This window comes from Ceratina calcarata, unplaced genomic scaffold (assembly GCF_001652005.2).
Source record: "Ceratina calcarata isolate Rehan_Ccalc_2016 unplaced genomic scaffold, ASM165200v1 scaffold46, whole genome shotgun sequence".
Lineage (NCBI taxonomy): Eukaryota > Metazoa > Arthropoda > Insecta > Hymenoptera > Apidae > Ceratina > Ceratina calcarata.
The window spans coordinates 373,747-396,435 of record NW_017170028.1 but is presented as its reverse complement, the minus strand read 5'-3'; the positions used below and the strand labels follow the sequence as shown (position 1 = coordinate 396,435).

Here is a 22,689-nt window from a genome sequence, read left to right as displayed (position 1 = left end):
AAAGACGAAACCGATGTTACGACTCCAACAAATACTGTGAGCGTAACACAGTACGTTTGAAGCTCAGGCTACAAGCCAGCTTGAGATAAACGTCCTCCGCTATCGGAGGAATCCGTGCTCTCCTCATGTACAACACTCGACGCTGTCTGAAACTTGAAATTCCGTGGCAACCGTAGGTATCTCAAGCATGTATTCAATTACTTATGGAATAAATGTGATCACGTTGATTAAACGATTATCGACTGAACGCATTTATTAAATAGCGAAATAAATGTTTTACCACATAAAACGTGTGTTATTTTAAAATGAAATCATAAATGTTTTTTAAACGTTCACTTCGATTCTCCTGTTTCGTTCGTATTTATATCGAGAACATTTTATACTTATTGCATTTTTAAATTTTATTTAAAAATTTATACAAACCCGTAAAATCCGCAGTGCACTGATCAATAAAAATTTGAAGTTACCGTCCAAAAAATGAGATAAATAATTTCCGATGGCCGTTTCCCCTTTAGCTTTGCATTACCGTCGCATCTCTCGCTTCGGGAACTTTCTGCGAAACTTAATAACCCCTCTGTTCTTTAATAGGAGACTGAGAAATAAATTATGGTCCCGTTCGTGTCAAGGGAACTTATCAAAGTTGCGGATGCACGTCTGCCATTTTCCAAGCGTCGCCTGCACTACCCTAGAGGGGACGCACGAACCTGACGAAGAAGATGGATGAGAAGTTCGCATCGCCAAAGGGAAATTCCTAATTTCTTCTTCCCACGCGCGCGGAACTACTAAATCCAACAAATTGACTATCAAGAATCAATATCGCGTCTCGACGCGAAATTTATCCATCAGACTTTACATTTAGAAATTGATTGAGTGTATTTCAGTATCGCGAGATAAACTTTAAATAGTATTATTTCATTTTCAAATCTCGTTTTAAGTCTCAGTCTCGTTAATTGGGTGAACGTAGACAACTGGTTGCAGTAAAAATATCGCTGATTAAACAAGTGGACGCGACAGATCGGGCGATGGGAAACGGAGAATAGACGTATAGAACCGGAAGGAGTATGGAGAAGCGAGGACAACCGGGATGGAATACGTAATCGTTCCTAGTGGAACGCTGCTATCCTGCGTCGAACGATTTTCTTTCTTCGCAAATCCGTGACCGGGTTCTAGCGCAAGATCAACGACGTGAGCTGGGTACCAACAATAACGGGGACCGCCTTATCCTCCTCGACGACTGGGTAAACAACGTTGAAAGTGTCGATAAATTGGCCTCGAGCATTACGAACAATTCTGAAGTCTTAAACGCGGAAAACCTCGAACGAACCGGGGAGCTACTTTGCCTCGGAGAACGCGCCTCGCTTCGAGATAATTGTGGTTCCGCTCGTCATCGTCACGCGATTTACTCTTCGAAGACGTTCGCGTGAATTCGCCGAGTGCAACGAGCTGAATTTTCCACGGTTACGCTCGCGGAACAGTCGCGAGGAGCGTCTGATTGCGCCTCGACTGGCTAAATTTGGCCGGGCTCCTGACGAAACGAGTGCAGCTACTCAAGATTGTACGTCGCAAGGCCGTCGTCTCGTTTCCCGGTTTAACTGTGATCTTGCATGATATTGCTACATCAGAGCGCGCGGAAAGACAAATAACGTCGGATGTACCGAGCGGCGTTATTTCACGAAGGACGGATTTCAAGACACGAACAAGCAGTTTCCTTGAGTCGAGACCGAGACCTGAAAACTGACGACGTGAAACGGCTTCTATTGACCGAGCAAAGGGAATTTGTGTACGTCATAAGAATAAATAAAAAATAAAATGAATCCCGTAATCCACTCATTTCGAACCGCAATAAATTTCGTTCGATCGCAGAAGATTGGAATTTTTAAGCCATCGATTTTGATATATCCCCGAGAATAAACGGTGAATTTGAAAAAGTTTATGCTACAAAAACGATTGGTACCTTCTCAGTCGCATTATAAATTAACTGTCCCCGTGGATCGAACGTGGTATCAAAGCTCGAGATCAGAAATCTTTGGAACCACACGCAGTCGTCGTTCCATTAATCATACACGTGGCTCGCTCTTTTCCCATGCAGGACCTCGCGACAACGTAGATGTATATTTCATTTGAAACCCGTCGCGGTGGACTCACGTCGTCGAAATGACGAACTGTAGCCAGGGTTTTCACGCGGACCCGCTGGTATGAATGAATGATTCGCGAAACTTTCGCCGGATAACGACTGGCCGTATCATATATGTATAATAGGCGTAGTATAACCGCGCTTAGTTTTCAAAGCTCTCCTGGGATCATCGCTGCTAAACTAGTTTCGCCGTTAGTTTTCCCTCGACTACGTCCCGCCTCGAATTAATCTAAATTAATGTTCACGCCGAACCGATCAGCCTATCGCGAAATATCGAACAAGCTATAAATAATTCCGTTAATTCTCTTTGCAGATTCGTCAAATATTTAACCGATTAAGGGGTCGCGCCTCATCGCACGGGATAACTGATCTATAAAATATTTCTACTTTAAAGAGGGAAAATAAAAAATTGTAGCGAAAGCTTCTCTTGGAAAATCGCATTGCGCAAATTGTATCCTCGATACGTCATTCAAGATCTAGCCTGTTTCGCTCGCAAACATCCTCCCCGTCCCGAAGAAGCGATTCCCAGTCCCACAGGATTCCAGGTCATGCGAAATCGGGTAGATCCGTTTGTTGATACGAGATCCAATTAATTGTTTACAGATATCAAATCGCATTCGTCGAAACGGTAAGTCGGACACCGTCGTCGTTTCGATTAAGATTGTCACGCGGGTATTATCGCCTAAACTGATTGTTGTTGGCCCACCGGCTACTACGCCCGCTAATCTGCCGGGGATTAAGCAAATTAAATCGGCGTCCACCGCAGCGGCCACCGCCGATCGGTTCAATATCGGGAGGACACGTGTAATCCATCCGCTCTTGGATCCTAATTTTAACCTGGAGCGGGGGCAGACCGAGATCGGACGGTAATTAGAGTCGAGCGAATTTCACCGCAAACGCTTTGATGTGAATCCATATTTGTGCTTTGCAAATAAATGTTACGATATTCATAGCGGAGGGCACCCAAAATCTGGAATACCTGTCCCGCACCGATTCGGTCAATCGAACATAAGTAATCATCGATTGCCTCTAATGAACGCGATCGGACCGTGAAAAACGATTCGTCGACGTTAAACATTCATCAAACCGTCGTTCGCCGGCACTGATCGTTTACACTTTGTGCCGAGAAATGGCTGATGTTTCAGATCGTAGACGAAAGAACGGATACGATAAGTCCAGTAGTTTTAGTGGCTCAATTACCGATTTCTATTTGGCCCCGTCCGGACCGAGTTCGTGGTACGAGCAAAACCGTTTCGGCTTCTTCTCGCCACCTAACGAGAAAGAACCGTGAGATGGGCATTGTTCGCCGGGTGCACAATGCTCTCATTCCGCGCCCTCTCCGCTTCATTAGCAGCGCGAGGACGACGTGGAGCCAGAGACGGACGAAAAACCAGTCGGTTCATTAATATTCAATGTTATTAACCCCCCAGTTAAAAAGTTTTCCTCGCCAAGACCCGGGTTGCTTTATCTCTGTCCGTCGTTTAAACAAAAACGAAACCCGTAACGGCAATCGTGGCAGTACGTAGACAGCCGCGACGCCAGCGCGGAGAACCGGAAAATTCTCCCGGAAATGGAACCTGGTTTCGGGTGAGAACGGTCTCGGAGAATGAGCATGTTGCAACCCGAAACCGAGACCCCGAGACCGAGAATGTAATTACCGATTTAATTAATTGGACTTACCGGGTAGGTGGCAGGAAGCTTGGCCACGTTTCACGTCCGGAGTCGCGTTAACTCGTCTTCCAACGGTGGACACGTCTCGCAGTTGATAACAATAGAGTTGCAATTACGCTACGTCTTCGTAGACCCGAACCTATTGTCCGACCGAACGATTGACGAGGGAACTCGCTGCTACCGTGTCGATTACATTCGCCGTCTGAAAAGCAGAGATTCCGTTGATTTCTTCCGTCTTATCCTCACAGATTTGCCCATTCAATTGGGCTATCGTTCTCTCCGAACAATCATTTAAGGATGTGGTCCTCGATAAGACATGAAAAAAGTGCTTGGTAAGTTAAATTTCAGTTCGTCGACGAGAGACTCAATACTATTTTACGATTAAATAAATCAAATGAAATTAAATGATTTTGCAATTACGCGAAAAGCCGGGTTTAAAAAGGGATGTTAAATTTGGTACTGAATTAAATAGCGTTCGGATATTTATAAAGATAGCTCGTATCGATTGCGGTATCAATAAATTGTCGGGGTTAACGCGGTTAAACGCATAACACGCAGCTAATTCGCAGCGTGGAAAATATGCATAGCGGATGGGATTAGAGCGAGTCGACGATAACGATTACGCTGGATTTTCTGATTAATTATTCCACCGCGCTACCATATCCGAACGCAAACTCCATGAAACCGGCACTCTCTGTGCGCACTAACTCTGTATCCTAGCAGGTCCGTAGTAATTTTCGAGCGTAACGGGCTTAGGGAAACGGAATCCGCGAATGCGCGATTTGCATCGACCGGTCATTCAGTAGCTGGAGGGTTGTGCATTAGCGTCCCAAGTTAATAGTACGAATATGAACCAGATTCTTCGTGTACCATTAACTTCGAAGGCAAGTAAATATCGTCCATTATGCTCAAAATTCATCAATTGAAATTCACTGATTATACTATGAAAATGTAATAAACGTAAAATAAACGAAATTCCCAGTAATAAATTGAGAGTTTCTCTGAAATTTCCTTGATTACGAATTTATAGTTAAGAAATTGCTTCGCGTCATGTATTTCATTTATCAAAATATTTGATGCATTTTTAAACATTCAGGTCTTTCGCTCGAGTCAGAAGGTAGCTCATTCTGCCTGCCGCATATTGAAATTTTTCAATTTTTAATCGACCCTTCAGACGCGAATCGTATTCAAAGGGAAGAGAAGAAATCTGGGTGCAGCAATGCGACGTCACGTCGGATAAATAAGAGTTCATTTCTGGCGATGTTCCGCGCGAAAACTGTCGTTAGCGGCTTATACACAATATTGATAGAACCGCGAAATGATGTGAGCCGGAGACCGGTGGCAAATACATTTCGCCCGTTTATTTCACGCTGGCCGTATTTACATCGGGCCTAGACATCGTCGCATCGACGACCCTGTCAACGTTATGAATTAATATTGATGCTGGTGCATGGGTAAAAGAGTTCACGGGTAAATAATAATCCTAGACCGAGGGAGTGAGTGAAAATTCCAATACTTGTAAACAAAATCGCATCCCTCCGCACGTGTTCATCGTTACGCGTTGCAACTTCTATCTTAATCAACATGTACAATTCTTCTATCTTAATCAACATGGTACAATTTCGTTTTAATTAAACCGAAACTTCCTCGAATCCTCGTTATTTAAAGAATCGATTTTGTCTCGGTGAATTCGATGCTCGGTCAATGCATTATACTTAATAAGAGTTAATTTAAATTTAGAGTTTGTACAAATAAAGATATACGAGAAATTAATAGCATGTACGACAAATTGACTTCACGTAGAGATATGATCTATCAAGATACGTGAGTAATCGTGAAGCACCTCGTCTAGTAGCTTTAATATGACAATCAGGGCGGTAGTAAAACGATAGACCGTTCACGGTAATTCCTACAGCTATTGTCCCAGTTATTAAATCGACGTGAATTTAATGACGCCGAAAATTACACTTATCAGTCAAAGAACAAGAACCCGCCCATCGTGTCTGACAATTCAAAGGGAACTGGTGTCTGTTCTTCGATGAACGTTAATGGAGCACCTGATAAAGAGGACTCTCGAAAAGGCACGAGACTCTTCTGACCCACTCGAATCAACTGCGACTAGGGAAGCCTCCCTCGAAGACTCGATGACAGATGTCTGCCAATATTCAGCAATCGATGAAAATGGAGAACACATTTGGCACTACTCGACGTGAGACAATACCAACGTGAAAAGAAAGCTCAGATCCGAGACTTTCTCGCTCAGTAATGCGTTTGGTATTACATTATTTATAATAAAGAGGGGTTGGAAACAGGAGTAAGCATGGAGAACGGGAACGCGGAGATTATTTTTCTCAGCGACAGAAACGCATCCGAGACGGTTTTAGAACAATATTGACACTGGCTGGCTAAGCCGGGGCCGGCGGAAGAGTGGCAAGCATATAATTCACGAGAGGGGTTGCCTGTTTACGGTCGCGGCCCGGTCGTCGACGCTAACGACGTTCACACCAGCTTTAGCAAGCCAACGAATAATTCAGTGCTTTAATTACGACGTGGACCCGGAGGGTAGCTCAATATTGCAGCCGGCTCCCGGCGACCAGCGCGGCCTGGCACGGTGTTACCTGTCGGTAATGCTTCTTCCCTGTCGGTTAGACGCGCCTCCCCTGTTTGTTATAATCCTGTCAAGAAAATGGAGTGGAACTTCGGCCGAGAATCCTCCTCCCATTCTTTCTATTTCCCATATTACAACAATCCCCCGGTCAGCGAATTCCTGTTACACCTTAATGCTTTACGATTTGCTTCTTACTCAGCTCAGGCAACAAAAAGAGATAAAAGCACGTGCAGTTTTTTTGCGAACGTAGCAGAGTGCAATTGCTTAAAATAAAATATTCATCTTACATATCTTTCGTAGAATCAAGTCGACTGTAACAGTTTTACTAAAAACCTTTGATTAATTCCTAGCAGCCACATTAACTTGTCAAGTTCACGAATATTTCAGAGCTTGTTAATTTTTAAATGGTCGTCACCGTGGGTGTATAAATACTTAACCACGAACTCTCTGGCGTGAAGGAAACGTTAAAAAGTAATCCAAAAACCACTTTGTCGCTGAATAAGCGCGCAAACGAATAACATATTGCCGGCCAGCACGGAGCGTTGGTAAAGAGACTGCGAAACGAAGCCAGGCGAAATTAAAAGAGCTTTAACGGACCGCGTTACAGCCAAAGAACTTTGAGAAGCTTAAACGGAAGAGGAGTAGCGGCCGAGAGGGTGAGGAGGGCATTGAAGCCGAAAAAACAGGTGAGAATTATTTCCAAAGGGACTCCGAAACGAAACGAAACGAAACGAAACGAAACGGGGCTCGCCGTAACTCCGTTTGCCCGATAAAGCAAAATTTTCGCGACACCCATCGTAATTCTGCCACCATCCCCGGAAACTCTTCTAAATTCGACGTTTTGTTGGCTCAGGCCGAGCCACCCTGACGTAGCCGTTATTTACAAGCCGAGAATTAATAAGCGCACAGTATCTGACAGCCGTCGCAACCGTTAGTCAAAGCCTTCCGCATTTCCGGTCCAGAGTCAACCTTCTTTCCTTAGGTTTCTAACTGAATTTATTTTCCCCCCTATGGAATTCATAGAAGAGCACAGATGAAATTTATCATGGGCCATTTTATTGAGAAACAAAGACCGAAAAAATGAAGATGAAGTCGACCTCATGTTAACTGATTAGAAACGTAGGTGGCAAATTTCCTTTTCTGTATTGAGTGTCAGTGAGTACTTAAATAAAAGTGGGACAAAATAGAGCGATCGACGACGCGAGACATGGGCGAGTGAAATGGTAATTTGTTCGAATGTTGTTAAAACGTATAACGTCCTCTGTGACGTGCATCGATACTCGACACATGGAGCGGAAAAATCGTGGCCCGGGAGACTTTCGAAGGGGCGTACGAAAATTGGAAAAAAGATTATCCGATGCGTAAACCAGTCGAAGCCGATATCTCGCCGATCCTCGAATTACAAAGTCGCGTCGCTTGACGATCGGATAGATCGTCGCATCGCGCTAGTTTAGATAGTTATCCCGTTTCTCCGGTGTCCGGTTACTTCGCGCGCTCCCAAACGAATGACCAAATAAAACGAGGATTGGGTGAAAAAGAGAAGATCGAGAGTTTCCGCTCGCCGATCAACGTTACCGGGTGGCCGAATAAAATATAAGGCGAGGCCAGAAGAAGCCCTGATTTGAATCTACACGGCTTGTAAAGTTCATTAGGTTTAAATATTTATGAGATCAGGGTAGAGAGACGGGTCCCAGGTCAATTTGAAGCCGGAGGAAAACGACTTTGGTTCTTTATTCCCAGCGGGATCGACGCGCGGGAGTCAGGTCTTTCTCTCGATCTCTCTTTCTCTTTCCTCGTGGCTCCTGAACATTCGACCACTAGAAACGCTGGCGAAACTTTCCCGACGGTGGATTACCAAAGAAAACGGTTACCGAAGACAAATGCTAGATTTAATTGGCCGGAGCATCGCTTCGATTCCCCGATACCGAAACCCACCCACGAATGCCTTGTAACGCGGTTTCTGTAAACACTTCGGGCCTGCAACTGTCGCACTGCAGATCGTTTGACCGCGACCAAGCGCCAAAAACGTAGCAGTTTAGCAAACTTCGCGAACTGGTTGATCACAGAAGGAGGCAATGTCGCGAACAATAAAAAAGTTTTGTGCCTGCATCGTTCAGCCCCCTCGTAAAAGTCACAGCTCGCGTGACGGGAATTAGAATTTAACCGAAGACCGGCAGGTCTAATGATAAACGCGACTGCACCCGAATCCGCGCGCTAATTTATGGGCCTCCCTTTACACGAAGCGTCGGATGTGGATTTCGCATGATTTAAATGCCTTCGTTGTACTCCACGTTAGTATTCCCGGCTCGAAAATCCATATCTCTTCTAAACAATTTAATAGGCTATCGTTCCCATATCCGTTCACGATCTTCGCGTCCAGAGGAAAAAAGAAGTTGAGCCGCGAACGCGACCATAAATATCGCTGCAATTTATTCGGTTTCGACGCTCTTCATGCCATACGCCTGTGCAGTGTGCGCACCCCTATAGTTACTCTTGAACGCGTGATTTATGGTCAATTTGAAAATGAACATGCAAAGAGGATCACGCGCACGGTGGACAGCGGTCCAAGAAGTGAGCCCGTCTTTTTTATGGAAATCCCAAGTTTTCAGACACTTCCGGCTGGGTATTTATGGTCCAAGGCAAAATATTGTAAATTCATATGAAAGAGTACAATAAATAATTTGCGAAGTCAGAAAACGTTCTGTGAATTTATCAGTAATGCTAAAGTCTTATTCGACTATAATATTTTTAAAACGTACAATAAAATTATTTTTAGCATCGATCTCTGGACAGTAAATAGAAGTATATATACATATAGAAAGGACTTTACAACGTGGCGTTCCAAGAACGCAATTACAGGGCTCGATTTTCAATTTAGCCAAACGAACGTAATTGCCTGAAACGCGAGACCAACCTCTACTCCTCCGGGTTGGGAACTCTGTTTTTTAATCGGCCTCGATAGAATCGGAGAAAGACACCAGGACACAAAAAAGATCGTGAACGGGTTGGCGAACGAACAAACCGGAGGAGGGTCAAAGAATGCGGATAGGTGGGCGTCGACGCCAGAATTACCCGTAATTTCCGGGCGAGTTTTTCGCGCTATCCCATCCAAACCTAGTGCGAGAAGAGAACGCTCCCCTTAGAAAAGAAAAGAAGAGTTGAAAATCAAGATAACGATCGCGCACTTTTGCAGACATCTCCTGGCTGCCGCTGCTTGTCAATAAACTTACGAAGAGTCAAATGACCCGCCTCGTTGGTTTAAAAACATTTTCAAGTTCTACCATAGCCTATCTCTTTTCCTAATAATCACTAGGTTTTAACTCTTTAGCAACGGGTATTCGTTATGTGAAAAAGATACCTTTCATCATGAAAATTGAAATTTTTATATAAAATAGAAATGTTTCTCTATTATAGCAGTGTTAATTTTAATTATGCAACGAACATACTCGTAGAATAAAATTTAATGAGGACCATTATGCAAGTAGAGTTGAGATTTTATTACACTAAATTCTAGAAATAAAATTTCCCGTACGGAACGAAATGGAAACTAAATAGCGAAGTCAGCTAGCTTACATATTTCGTGCTCCCGGTGTTCCGTGGTTCCGGGAACTGACCGGGCCACGCAATCCCGAATCTCGAAATACTTGGCGAGTTGGTAAGAACTCCGTTGGTAGGAGCGGCGAGCATCGCGGAAATTCGCAACGCGGCACGGCACGGCGCCGTGAACGATACGAACGCGACGTGAACTGAAGGAGCATTCCACGAGCGTGGGGCAATTTCCGAAACTCTCGACTCCCGACAAATTTCTCCGGCCACCAATCCCTTTACATAACTGGAGGCCGCGCCACGCAGTTCGAGAACGAAGATCGTGGTACCCTCGTCAAAGAGCAGCGAACGAATTGCTCGCAGTTTAACCTTTGGTATGCAAATCTCTTCTCCTCCGTGGAAAACCTTCGTTTCTTAGCTCCTGTCAAGAAAGTGACGACACTCGTCGACCTCTCAGTAAAAAGAAAATAAAAATTTCTATCATTTCTAAGCATCATTAGTTGATTCTACTTTTATATGATACATATTCGCCTACACATTGAAATATACTTTCTTGAATTCTTCTACTATCAAATTCAAGTATCACAAGCTAATTTAAATAATTTTATTTATCATAAAGTTTTTAAACGTGACATTAACCAACGTGTTCTCGCGGTTTAATATCATTCTGAAAGCGAAATAAAAGTATAATGGAACGTCCGCGTAGAGAATCGCGAACTATTTATCGACGTAATCAGCGCAAGCCCATTCGCCCGGTAGCTAACGGAAAGGTTGCCGACGCTTTCTTATCTCGGTTGCACTCTCAGAGCCCCGCGCCGCCTAGCCGTTCGCAAAAAGGAGCGGCGGAAATAAAGCAACGGAGCGGCCTGATACGTCTTAATATCCGTATTTCGGCGTGGAAAAATCGCACTTGAAACCGGGTAAGCACCGAACCCTTTTTGCAATCGGTTACGGTCACAATTATTGCCTGGGAAAAACGGGAATCGCGCCTAAAGTCAGAAATGTATCGTTCGCACATCAATTGTTTTTTACTAAATGTGTCCGGAACCCGATTATTTATCTTCCCGTTGATCATTTCTCTTCGCATTTTCCTCGCGAGGAACAAACGACGTCATACGCTGAAGACGACACCGTTTTTCATCGGATGCGGTCGCTATAACGCCTCCACTTTCGTAATTGCGTCGAGCTCTTACGGCTGCGCAGCGACTCGTAGAAAAACGTTTCTACATATCGCTTGAAATTAGTTTGAAGCACGTGGAAATTTGATGCTTCCACGTCGCCGATTTAAACGATGTAATATCTTACGAGTCCTGCGATAATAATCGACAGGTCGATAAAACTCGGCAATTCGTATGAATAATTAGCGATTCTCCGGCGTAGGTTCCGATTGCGAGGGGGACTGCGGGAAACATAAAAATCTACTAAAACGCGCTCGCGTCAAGGATTACCAACGGCCATAATTATCATCGCACCTGCACACAGCTGCGTTTATTACCGGGTCCCCTCGGCTGACTAATGAGCTCCCTTTTTTCTCGGCCGTCCAGCGATCGTCGAAGAAACCTCGTCTAACTCGGCCGCGGCAGAATAAATTGCCGGGCAAAAGGAATGACGAATTATCGAGAATTCATTCACCAGAACCGGCGTGATGCTTCATCAGGCTCGGCTGCGCGAGCTCCCAACGAACGAACGGGCGGACGAGCCGGCGAACAGGAGAAAAAATATTGCCGGAGTCTGTTTAATGGATCGCGTACCAGACCGGCGATCTAGATAACCCGTGTACACACAAACGCAATGTAAAATATGGTAATTCATTTTCGGCCGGAACAAACGTGCAAATGATACGATATCTATGATAATTCGTTTAAACGCGACGAGAGAAAGCTACGTCGATTCTCTAAAAACGTTCGGAATAAAAGAGACGTTTTTGAGACGCGATTGCTCGTTCGACCTAGGCAAAATTTTCTAATAAATCTTTTGATTGCGGCACTGCGAATGTCTGAAAGGTCGTGCGGATCGTTAGAGCGAACGGCACGAAACGCAAATACGCCCCGGTTACCATTTTCCTTTGCAATAAGGCCGTTCGACTGTAAAGATCTCTACTATAATTGTGCCCCGTTGTAAAGTTTATTTCGCCGGAGATATCTAAGAATCCGCCTTTGCCCGCGAGCTGCACTCGATACTCTTCGTTATTCTTTTAATTGCGTTCTATTATTTCTAATTACGACCGCAAGCCCTTTTCGAACGGAAACCAGCGTGCCAAAGAACCCCGAAAGTGACCATAAATTACAGTTCCCGGCAGAGAACAGTTCTTAGAAAATTAATTCAACCGCAATATATTTGCGGCTTAAATACACCCCCGAGCGACTCGTCGAGGGTAGAGTAGCGCCCGAACAAGATTGCGTAATATCTGCCGCGGTTTGTTTAACTTCTCTTCCCCGATCGATTCGAGTTTTCTTATTGTCCACGCGGAATTACACCAAGAAAATCGCGCGGAAATAATTACCGACTCCGGGCCGTTTCGCCATTAATGCGAAAGCCTCGAAGGCGGAACGAGGGAAAGCCGGGAGATCTTCTCGCTTTTCTCCCTTGTACGAGCCGCGTCCTCCCGCGTTTCCCCCCTCCTTTACTGCTTTTCGTTCGTCTCATACCCTCCCGGCGCGACGTCGAACCCGCTATCTGGCTGCGCATTAAACAAATATTACGACCACTAATCGCGGGACTTCGCCGTGCTAAAAGCTCTGGCAAGTTTCTCGTAACTTCGAGGCGGGTAAGTGGTTCGCAAAACGAAAGACACGCCGCGTTTCTATTTAACAAGCGAACGCGACGACAACGCGACGCAGCGCACGACGCAAATAATTATCACAGAATCATCAGCGCCTCGGCACAACTTTTAATCCAGCTTCCTATCCGCTCCAATTTCGCTGTCAAAATTATACTCTCACGATGTATCCTCGATTCATTTTACTCTAGCAATAATCAATACAATTCGATCAATGTAAGAATCAGAAGAGAATGAAAATAAGCATTGGTTCTATTTCCGCAGTGGCCCGTGAGAATGAAAAAGTTCTCTAACCAGCAACGACGTTCCACGATTCGCCGTTCAATAAGGTCGCCTTCGGCTCCTTGCTCTTTGCATTCGGTCCGTTACCCTTTCGCGCGGAGAGAGTCGACAATTTATGAAATTGAATTACACCTCTCCCTTCCCATCGCCGCCATCCAGAAAGATTTCCCGTGGCCGAATATCGACGAGCTTCCGTGTCTGGCAGCCCCGATTACCCCTTCTCGACACTTCGCCTCCGTTCCAGACGATAAATAGTAATAAATAGTAAAAAACACCGGTAAGAAGTAATATTGCGAAACGGAAGTGAACCGGTAAATTCATCTGACGAAACACTACCAAATAAATATAAATGAAATTATCAGAATAATTTGTTTTCGCGTCACTATTAAAATTAATACACAATATAAGTAATAAATCTGACCATTCTGCCCGGCATTTAAACCTTAGATTCAACTCTCTCTTCTTTTTAAGATGACCAGAATCAAATGGGAGTTCAATTAACTTGTGGCAAACGACGTATTAACAGCCGCAACATGATTTCCTGGTAAAACGCGAACCAGTGCACATTAATGGCAGTTTTACAACGTTTAATTATAGCACGCATGTCAGCCCGCGTATCATGTCCCGTTAAACACGTGAACGTGCAAATATTTGCGCGTCTGATTCACAGGGATTAATGGGGTAATTTTCGTCGATCGACAAACAACCGGGTTCGATCGATGCGGCGAAAAGGAATCGAACAAACCGAACGGCGCGTTAAATTATTCATGGAAGCAGCAAGGAAGAGGATTAGGCCCATTCGTAATGAGATATAAATTAAACTCGCCGCGCTGCTTGCTCCGATTCCGGCCCGATGTTCCAGCCACGCGTTAAATACGTGTAGACGAAGATGCTTATTTACACGGTAATGTAAACTGAACAGCCAAGAATCCTGGCGATTCTCAACGCGCTTCTATCTTTCTATCGTTTCGTTTCTCAACTTTGAATTTCTTGATCGAACGATAAATCAGATTGGAGATAACTTGATTTGTACCAGTGATGTTCACGATAAAGACAATGCAATTTCATTAAAAAATACTTCAATAATTGGAATATCGATTTCCTAAAATCAGTTCATCTTTGAAATGGAAAACTGAATAACAGCGAAAGTAATCGAAACAGTGGGGACTATAAATGTCCACCTTAAAAAATTTATAGGTGAAAGGATAATGAAATTATTTAATCTTTCATGAATACATAAAAATGACTATAATATATAGTTTGAAAGTTACTCTGCCGGAAGTACATGTACCATGTGTTTGAGGATCCCAACAAGTTGGTTCACAGTAATGGTCGGTGAACAAAAGAGAAGGTGAAAACCGAATCAGCCACGTAATTGAACCGAACGATTGTATGCGTATGAATTCAAATTTCGAAAGAGGAAATCAATATACCACGCATCTGACTATTGCCGATGGAATCGTTGATATCGATCGACGATTTTTATCCATCAATTTCGATTCACGGGGACGAACGCGTTTCCTGGATATTCACGTTCCGTCGAAAATGGAACATCGAGCGGTCATAATAAATGAAATTTCGGCCGGGTTACTGACAATAAGCGCGGAGAACGAGCGGCTAACCGGTCGCGGTCCGTCGCATATTATGACGACGATTAAAACATTAGGCGACGCTCGTAAACATCACTCGGTGCTTAGTACCGAAGAAAGTATCGATTGCGAACTGCTCTCTATAAAAGTACGTTGTCACAGGTACCAGGTATTCAGTTTTACCAGGGCGACAGCACCCGAAATCGACGACATGGCGACGCTGGTGAGTTCCATTTGAAATTTCTTATCAGAACAGGCCGTCACGAGCTTCCCGTTATATTGTCAAGATAAATGGTTGAGAAAAAAGAATAATTTGAAATATTTATGTTACTCTCTTGTTCTGTCTCAAGAAAATTGATCAGCAGAAAAGCAATTTACCTGTTTTAATGGAAATTACGACGTAACGAACGATGGCAGTCAATTTTAATTGATACGCAGCCGGTGTGCCATATAATAGAAAAGCTTAGAACGCGATCGATAAATGCGAAATGCCAAACACGCAGTAAAATAGGGCACGCCACTCCTCGTTCATCCTCGCCGTGGAAATTCGCTTAATCTTTTCGCGTAAACTCTACTGTCGCTGATTAAATTCCGAGTTAATCAGCGAGAGGAGCGTTTGCATTTCAAGAAGAATATACCAAGGCCCCCCTGACATCGTCGGCTACGCTACTCAGTGTCTGCGAGCGCGACGAGAGAGAGATTAAAATGGGCAGGACACGCTGATGCTGCTGCAGCAACAATTCTAAATGAAACTTATTGCAGCGGTGATAACCCGCTGCGAGCTCGAGGCTTGAGATCTGAACGACCTCAAGAGGAGCTTAAAAAGAGCAGCTGTTAACATTAGCTTTAAAAACCGGTTAATTTTTGTAAAAGAACCGTGAAAACGTAGATGGATCTTTTAACGAGTGTAACGCTCGTGCTCGGCATCCGTTGCCCGGGATCGGAAATAAAAATTCTGATTGCATTTCACGTCCCGTATTCATTTCGTTTCGTTTCCACCAGTCACGCGTCGCGGAATAAAGATAAACTGAAGAGCGGGGCGCTAATTTAAAATTCCCGGTCGCGAAACGCGGGCGGGTTCAATTTTTTCGCGGTCGTACGCGTCGCATAAATCATCAGCTTGGACTGAGCCCATTCGTTTCATGGCAAAAACGTGTAGTTTACTGATCGTCCGAAACAACTGACTTCCTTGATTCCACGTTACAAAATCGAGATTCTATTTCGATTTCGCTAACCGTTCTGATCGCTATCCCTTAAAAAGCCTGATCTCCTATTCTTTTACTACTTTTCCCTTGTTTCTCCGTAGGAAATTCCAAGTTATCAGTGACACGATCGCCAATGATTTCAAGCTAACTCAGACCATTATTGGATATTATAAACCTTGGTTGTCCCGATGTCTGCTAACCTTCGGGTTTTCTTATCCTAGCATCGGGCACTTTCTCCCCTCTCCTCCAGACAGGCAAGAAACGGCGAAACGCGATAAAACGAGCCAGGAACGATTTACTGGATATTATCTCCGGTTCTTCCGCTTGGGCGTACTCGTTTTCACGCGTTTCGTGCGCGCCCGGCTGGAGGTGTAGTACAACGGCGCCAACCAAAACGGTCCACGCGACCCGACCCCCTCGGCACCGCTTCGCGCTGTTTTATTGTTTCGGTTAGCCGAGCTAATGTCCAGCGCACGCGGTCACCGTGTCCACGTATCATAATGAATTCGCTTGCGGCTAAGCGATTTTCGAAAATTACCAGTCAACTCGTACGATCCTCCCATCCTCCACCGGTTCACTATTCATCCAACTTTTGTATTCATGATCGCAAATCGCTATGTTATTACATGCCATGGATAATTCATAGAGCGGCGAACGAATGTGTACGTTAGTTATATTTAATAATCGCGGATAATAATTATAGAATAAATTTATTTCTATAAATTCTGTTCTTTATGTCAAATCATTTTTTTATCTTGTTCAGGTGTGGCTTCTAGCCGTCGGTCTGTTACTGACAGCGACGGCTGGCCAGGACTTCCAAGCATCGCGCGAGAACAAACCGCATCCAGTAATGGTGAACTCGGAATTGCCCCGGTCCATCAGGCTCCCACGGCAAATCGCAACGTCTCGGCCATTACCGTTGCGAAACTCGCCGAGTCTCGGTCCACTCTTGCAAAGACATCCACGAAAACGGCAATTAACTGACCTTGGAGCTAATTTCCAACCGCTAACGTTGGCCATAAGTGGTCAGGCAGACCCGGCGTTGCATCGGACGGCGTACGAAGCCGACGTGAAGACCGGCATCGTTTCGCGACTCAACGAACCGGCGAAACCCGTGATCGAACAGCGAATCTCGTCCGCCCCGTCTCACGTCACTTTTGTAGTGCCGCAAATAATTCCCAAAAAAAGGAGCCTCGGCTTCGACAGTCATTCGTTCTACCACGGCCACCATCATGGACATCATTCGCATCACGAGCATCATGCTAAACATAAGCACGATCATGGGCACAAACATCATAGCGAACACGAGCATAAGCATGGACACGAACATCATGCGGAGCATAAGCATCACGAGGAGCATAAACACCACAGCGACCATCATCACCATCACGGGCACGATCATCACCATGGGCATAAGCATCATTCGGACCATAAGCATCATCACGGGCATGACCATAAACACGAGCACGGCCATAAACACGAGCATAAACATGGGCACGATCACAAACATCACGGAGAGCACCAGCATCACCACGGGCATCAGCATCATTCGAAACACGAGCATCACGAGGAGCACAAACATCACGCGGAGCATCATCATCATCATAAGCATCACCACCACAACGAGCATCACCACCACCACGAGCATCATCACGTTAACGAGCATCACCATCATCATACCCATAAGGAGACCGAGAATCATCATCATCATCACGGACACGATCATCACGAGCATCATAAACACGCTCATAAGCAAGAGCATAAGCATCATCATGGACACGAGCATAAACACGGACACCACGAGGACCATCATCACACCCACCACCAAGATCATCATCATAAGCACGGGCATGAGCATAAGCACGGCCATCACGAGGATCATCATCATAAACACGGACATGAGCACAAACACGGGCACCATGAAGATCATCATCACGGACATCACGAGGATCATAAGCACAGCCACCACGAGGACCATCATCACAAGCATGACCACGAGCATAAACATGGACACAAAGAGGAGCATCATCACGGACACCACGAGGACCATCATCATTCCCATCACCAGGATCATAAGCATCACCATCACGAGGATCATAAACACGGCCACGAACATAAAGAGGAGCATAAGCATGGACACGATCATAAACACCATCACGACCACCACGAGGGACACCATCACCACGAGCATCACAAACATCACGCCTCCCACGAGCACAAACATGGACATTCGCACGAGGAGCATCACAAGCATTTGGACGATCATCACCATAAGCATCATCACGAGGACCATCATAAACATCACGAGATCCATCATCTCTCTGCTCACGAGCATCATGGGCATTACAAAGGACTTGGCCATTACTTCGATGCTTCTCAGAACCACGAAGAGTACGTGTTTCCGGAGGAAAGTGAAACGGTCTCTGCGACGCCGCAGGTCGAGGATATTTTAAAGATTAAAGCAGAACCGGAAGTGGTTAAACCTACTCAAGGAACGGCAACAGACGAGCAAGCATAATACTTTGATCAACACATCGGATGAAACATCTTAAAATATAAATGTTTTACTGAAACATTTAGCTGTTCAGATATATTAAATTTCACTTGTTCAGGTGTATAAATGTTCAGTTCGATGAAACGAAATACGCGAAGTAGAAACTTTTGATTAGCTTCACGTACGTAGCTGCGAAAGAAGCGATAAAACGTACGGAAAGTCGAATTGTTTCTTGTTAATCCCAGTTGTTGACGCATTTGAAATATAAAGTTCCCGACGAGTTTACGATTGTCTCCGACCATTTTATTAAGCCCTCGTTCTGGGGCCAGGTCCGATAAGAACACCGGTAGGTAGTCGTTCTCGAACTGCAATAACGTTTAAACTTCGGTCTGAAGACGGTGGGTCCGCCGCGAAGCGGATATCATTCCCCGTCGGGAAATCGCCAGGGAAATAAACTGAGAAATTGACCGGAAGCCACGGCTTAACGCAACGTCCGAAAATCCAACCGGCTAACGCAGTTTCCTCTCTAAGTAATTGCAGAATTGAGGAGAAAACGGTTTCGAAAACTTGTTAACTGTTAACGTCAAACAATATGACGTACCGCACCTGATACATACAGAAAACGATCTTTCTACACACGTTGTACTATGAGCGTCCTACAAACAACTTAGGAAAACTACTATTGCCAATTTATACGTTCCTTACACCAGCTTATCCAAGTTGTACACTCTGTATGAAATAAATCTTAGTATAACTCTAACCCGCCAATAGTAAATTTTCCATAGTATAGCTGAAAGACTAATAGCTCACACATTTGGTCGATTACGAAAGTTATAATCCCAGCTTTTAAGTTCATAGTATCGATTGAAACTCTGGAGGAGAATGAAACCCAAATAGGAATCACAGTTCCGAAAAAAAAAGAAAAATACAGAGTTCTATAATTATCGGAATAAGTCCGAGCAAAGAAATACGTTCGCTAAAAATGAACTAACGCTTCAATCGTGAAGCCGAAATACTAAAAAACGGGCGGCTAACGACTAATATTGCGCTTCATTAAACGATTCAAGTTCCCGGTTTTAAACACGCGTACGGAAAGGAGTTCGTTCGGCGATCTTTGCTACTCTTTCGAGCATAATATTATCAATTAATTTCCACTGATTAAAGGAAAATATTACGCGTCGCTAAACGGAACCGAGTTCGAATCGAAGGAGAGAGCTGAATGAAGCAAACAGAAGAAGAGTAAAATTAAACCTCGGAGATAACTTCTGGCAAACTGAAAATGAAAATATCTCTTACTATACCTTTGCCACCAACTACGTTAATTTTCTAATAAATTAGTTTCATATTTCGCCACTGATACCTGACTTTTACAATGATAACAAAAATGGTCGTGCTATCTTATGCCGACTAACGGCTATATGCATAGCGGAGATATAATTATCTCAATTAAATAGTTGACAGAGAGCGAAGGATACGATAAATGCAAACACTGCCCGTGGAAAAGTTTGAAGTGACGGTGTACCGAGGAAAATGGGGACACCGGTGCAAAATGTTAATATTTCCAAGTCGAGTTTGATCTCGTTCCGCGACCTCCATCAGAGGCAAACAGAAAACTTTTCAAATGGAATCGAAATATTCAGGCTAGAACTAATTTTCCTACGCAGATTATTTTTCTCACGGCCGCGTCCCGACACCTCCAACTATAGCGTCACGCAACTTTCCCAACAGGGTTCTGATATTCTAGATGAGTTGCCGATATCGGAATTTTCGATTTTACCTTGGCGACAGTTCGATCCAGACTGTATCTTAGGAATAGACAGAGTTTATCGATTGTACTTAATACGATCTTGTTAAAAAATAAAATTTCAGACATGTTTGGTTTATGCATATATTCAATCAGAGGAGAAGAAAAGCAGAGAATGAAAATGAAATGAAAGATTCAATTTGCATGAACCCGTCTGGTTTACATTTGAGAAAATTATAAGAGTACGAAGACGGAATGATACAGGAGGGATCGAAAGGAGTCAAGAGAGTTTCGATTTTCTGAAGAAATTCGCAAAACTAGAGATGTCTGCCGACGAAATGGGTTAATAAATCGTTCGATACGGTAGATCCTCAGGAATCAGCCAGAAGAGAAGAGAAACAGAGAGTGGAAGAAATAACGGAGAAAGGCGAGCGAGAAGAATAAGAAAAAGGATGGCAGAGGTCGCAGTCGCCATCTTGGGATTTAAATTGGTCCGGCAGGTTTATCAGCATACATTGGCCGGCGCTTGGGAAACACTCTAGGGCAGTTGCAACGCTCTTTCTCTGACTCCAGCTTCCTAGCTGGTTAGAATCGCGAAAGATAAGCCGGAACGGGAGGATTGGATAAAGTAAACGTTTCACAGAAAGTGGAGTAAATCGCGGTTCGAATAAAAGCTCGTTCGATTGCGTCCCGTTACGTTTCACCAATTTATCCAGAACCGAGTCTCCTTCCAAATTTCTTCTCCGCTTTTATCTTTCCCGCCGCTCTGATCGCGATCACTCCTCTGATGAAATCACGCGCCGGTCATTTTTCGATCAAACATTTATTGAACACCACGCCATCGAAATCGCTGAACCGCAGCCTGACCACTGCTCATCACCGTAGCAATTTTCTGTCCCCGTATAGCGCGCACCTCGTTAAAATCTGATCGACAATTTGCGCACGATGCGTTCACTATTACGACCTCGTGCCCGAAACGCTTAATAGCCCGTGTCGTCGTAAAACGCCGAAAAACATCGACGAGCATTCGGTAGAGAAGCGAGCACGTCTACACAGGTCGCAAACCTCGTTTATCTCCGCCTGGGTGCCTACTTCGCAAAAAATTTTCATTCGCAACATGAATGGTGGTACCGCATCGCGGCGCGCGCGAACAATTTACTACAAAACGAATTACATAATCCGATTCACGGTCTGAACGGAAGTCGGCGTGCAAGTTCTCCTTAACGAAAACGCATTACGTCCATAATTCAACTGGCTGTCGAGAGTCTTGCGAGCTGAAAGAAACGAGTGCTTTTTCGCTGGGAACATCGTATTCCGAGACGTTTAACGTGGGGCTAGACAAAACGGGCGGCCGTGCGTTCAGTCTGGAAGAGAAATGGAAATAGGTTGTCGACAAGAAAGAGGAATGGTAGAGAAAAAACGTTAGTACCGTTTCATGCAAATGTTCGACAATCGTTTAATCGCATGGGAGGCCGGTTAATCGTATTGGGAATGTTCTATGGAGCTCGTTCCTCGCGAAACACACTTAATATCCTCCGACGTTCACGACACCCCTGAGTCCATTCGAAGCCGCACTCGGAAAGAAACACCCGTGCCCTTAGTAACGCGACTCGCCAGTTCCGGAAGTAATTATCGCTTCTTACGGAACATCTCGGAATGATAAAAACCGAAATTACGTCCGCTTCGGGTAACCATACGTCCGGTAAAATTGAGAGAAAAAATAAGAGAAAGGTAGGAGACGACGAATAGACGAAAGAGATTAATTCTGATATTAAAGCTTTTTCCGTTGTTTCTCCTCTACTTCCGCGATGATTCTGATTTAAAAATTACTTCGTGAAATTGTATTACTCGCAAGCGAACGACAGTTTCTGGTTGGTTAGCTCGTGACCGCAAAGAGAATCGAGAATGAAAAGGAACAGGGCTCGCGAGGAGGTGCTAAAACAGATCGTCTATAAAATACGAGTCGTTAATCCGTGCCGAACGAACAACGATGAAGAGCCTCGCGGCTTCATTTGAATTCCGAAAAGGTTTCGAGCTCTGACGCTCGATGCCCGGCGCCGATCCAGTCGGAAGGGAGCGAGCATCTCCGAGGCAAAAGTTAGAGTTGCAAAATTAATTTGAGGCAAACTTTGCGCGAAAGTGAAGGAAAGCCCAAAGAAAGTTGAGCCGAGTTGGGAATGAAGACGCGGATGAAGAATCCTGGGATCGTATAGTTGCGTAAGGAGAGAGGAGACCAGCGATGGTCAAGTTTCAAGCACTCCCTCCTCTATCTTCTTTCCTTTTACCGAGTTCATCATAGACGTGGTTGACAAACAAGTTTAATTACCTCAAATATGACTTGATACACTTATAACGATAATTACGAATCCACGTATGTGCAACTAACTTAAGGATGCATTGGCTATATAGTCAATCCCAAAAGTTTATGTGCCTTAGAAAAACGCATTTGCTATAATTAAAAAGAAATCAAACGACGGAAGAATAATGCTAATAATAAATAGCTACGTGCTAAAAAGTATAGAAGGAAATATCCAATTAAGTATTGACGCTGACGAAAATTTTTTTTTTCAAAATTGCGAAAAATGTTTCAAATAAAAGTTGTTTTTCTTCTAATTTCGATATTTAACGAGTTACATA

At 44.3% G+C, this 22,689-nt stretch overlaps 1 long non-coding RNA gene across 2 annotated transcripts in view; it reads right to left on the bottom strand.

Moving 5' to 3' along the window:
• LOC108627335 (uncharacterized) overlaps nucleotides 1-22,689 on the bottom strand; it is a 153,692-nt gene that overhangs the window by 60,476 nt on the left and 70,527 nt on the right. For both annotated transcript variants that reach the window (XR_001916717.2, XR_003389489.1), the window contains exon 3: nucleotides 3,815-4,007. This is a non-coding gene — a long non-coding RNA (uncharacterized LOC108627335). The remainder of the gene's footprint in view (nucleotides 1-3,814; nucleotides 4,008-22,689) is intronic.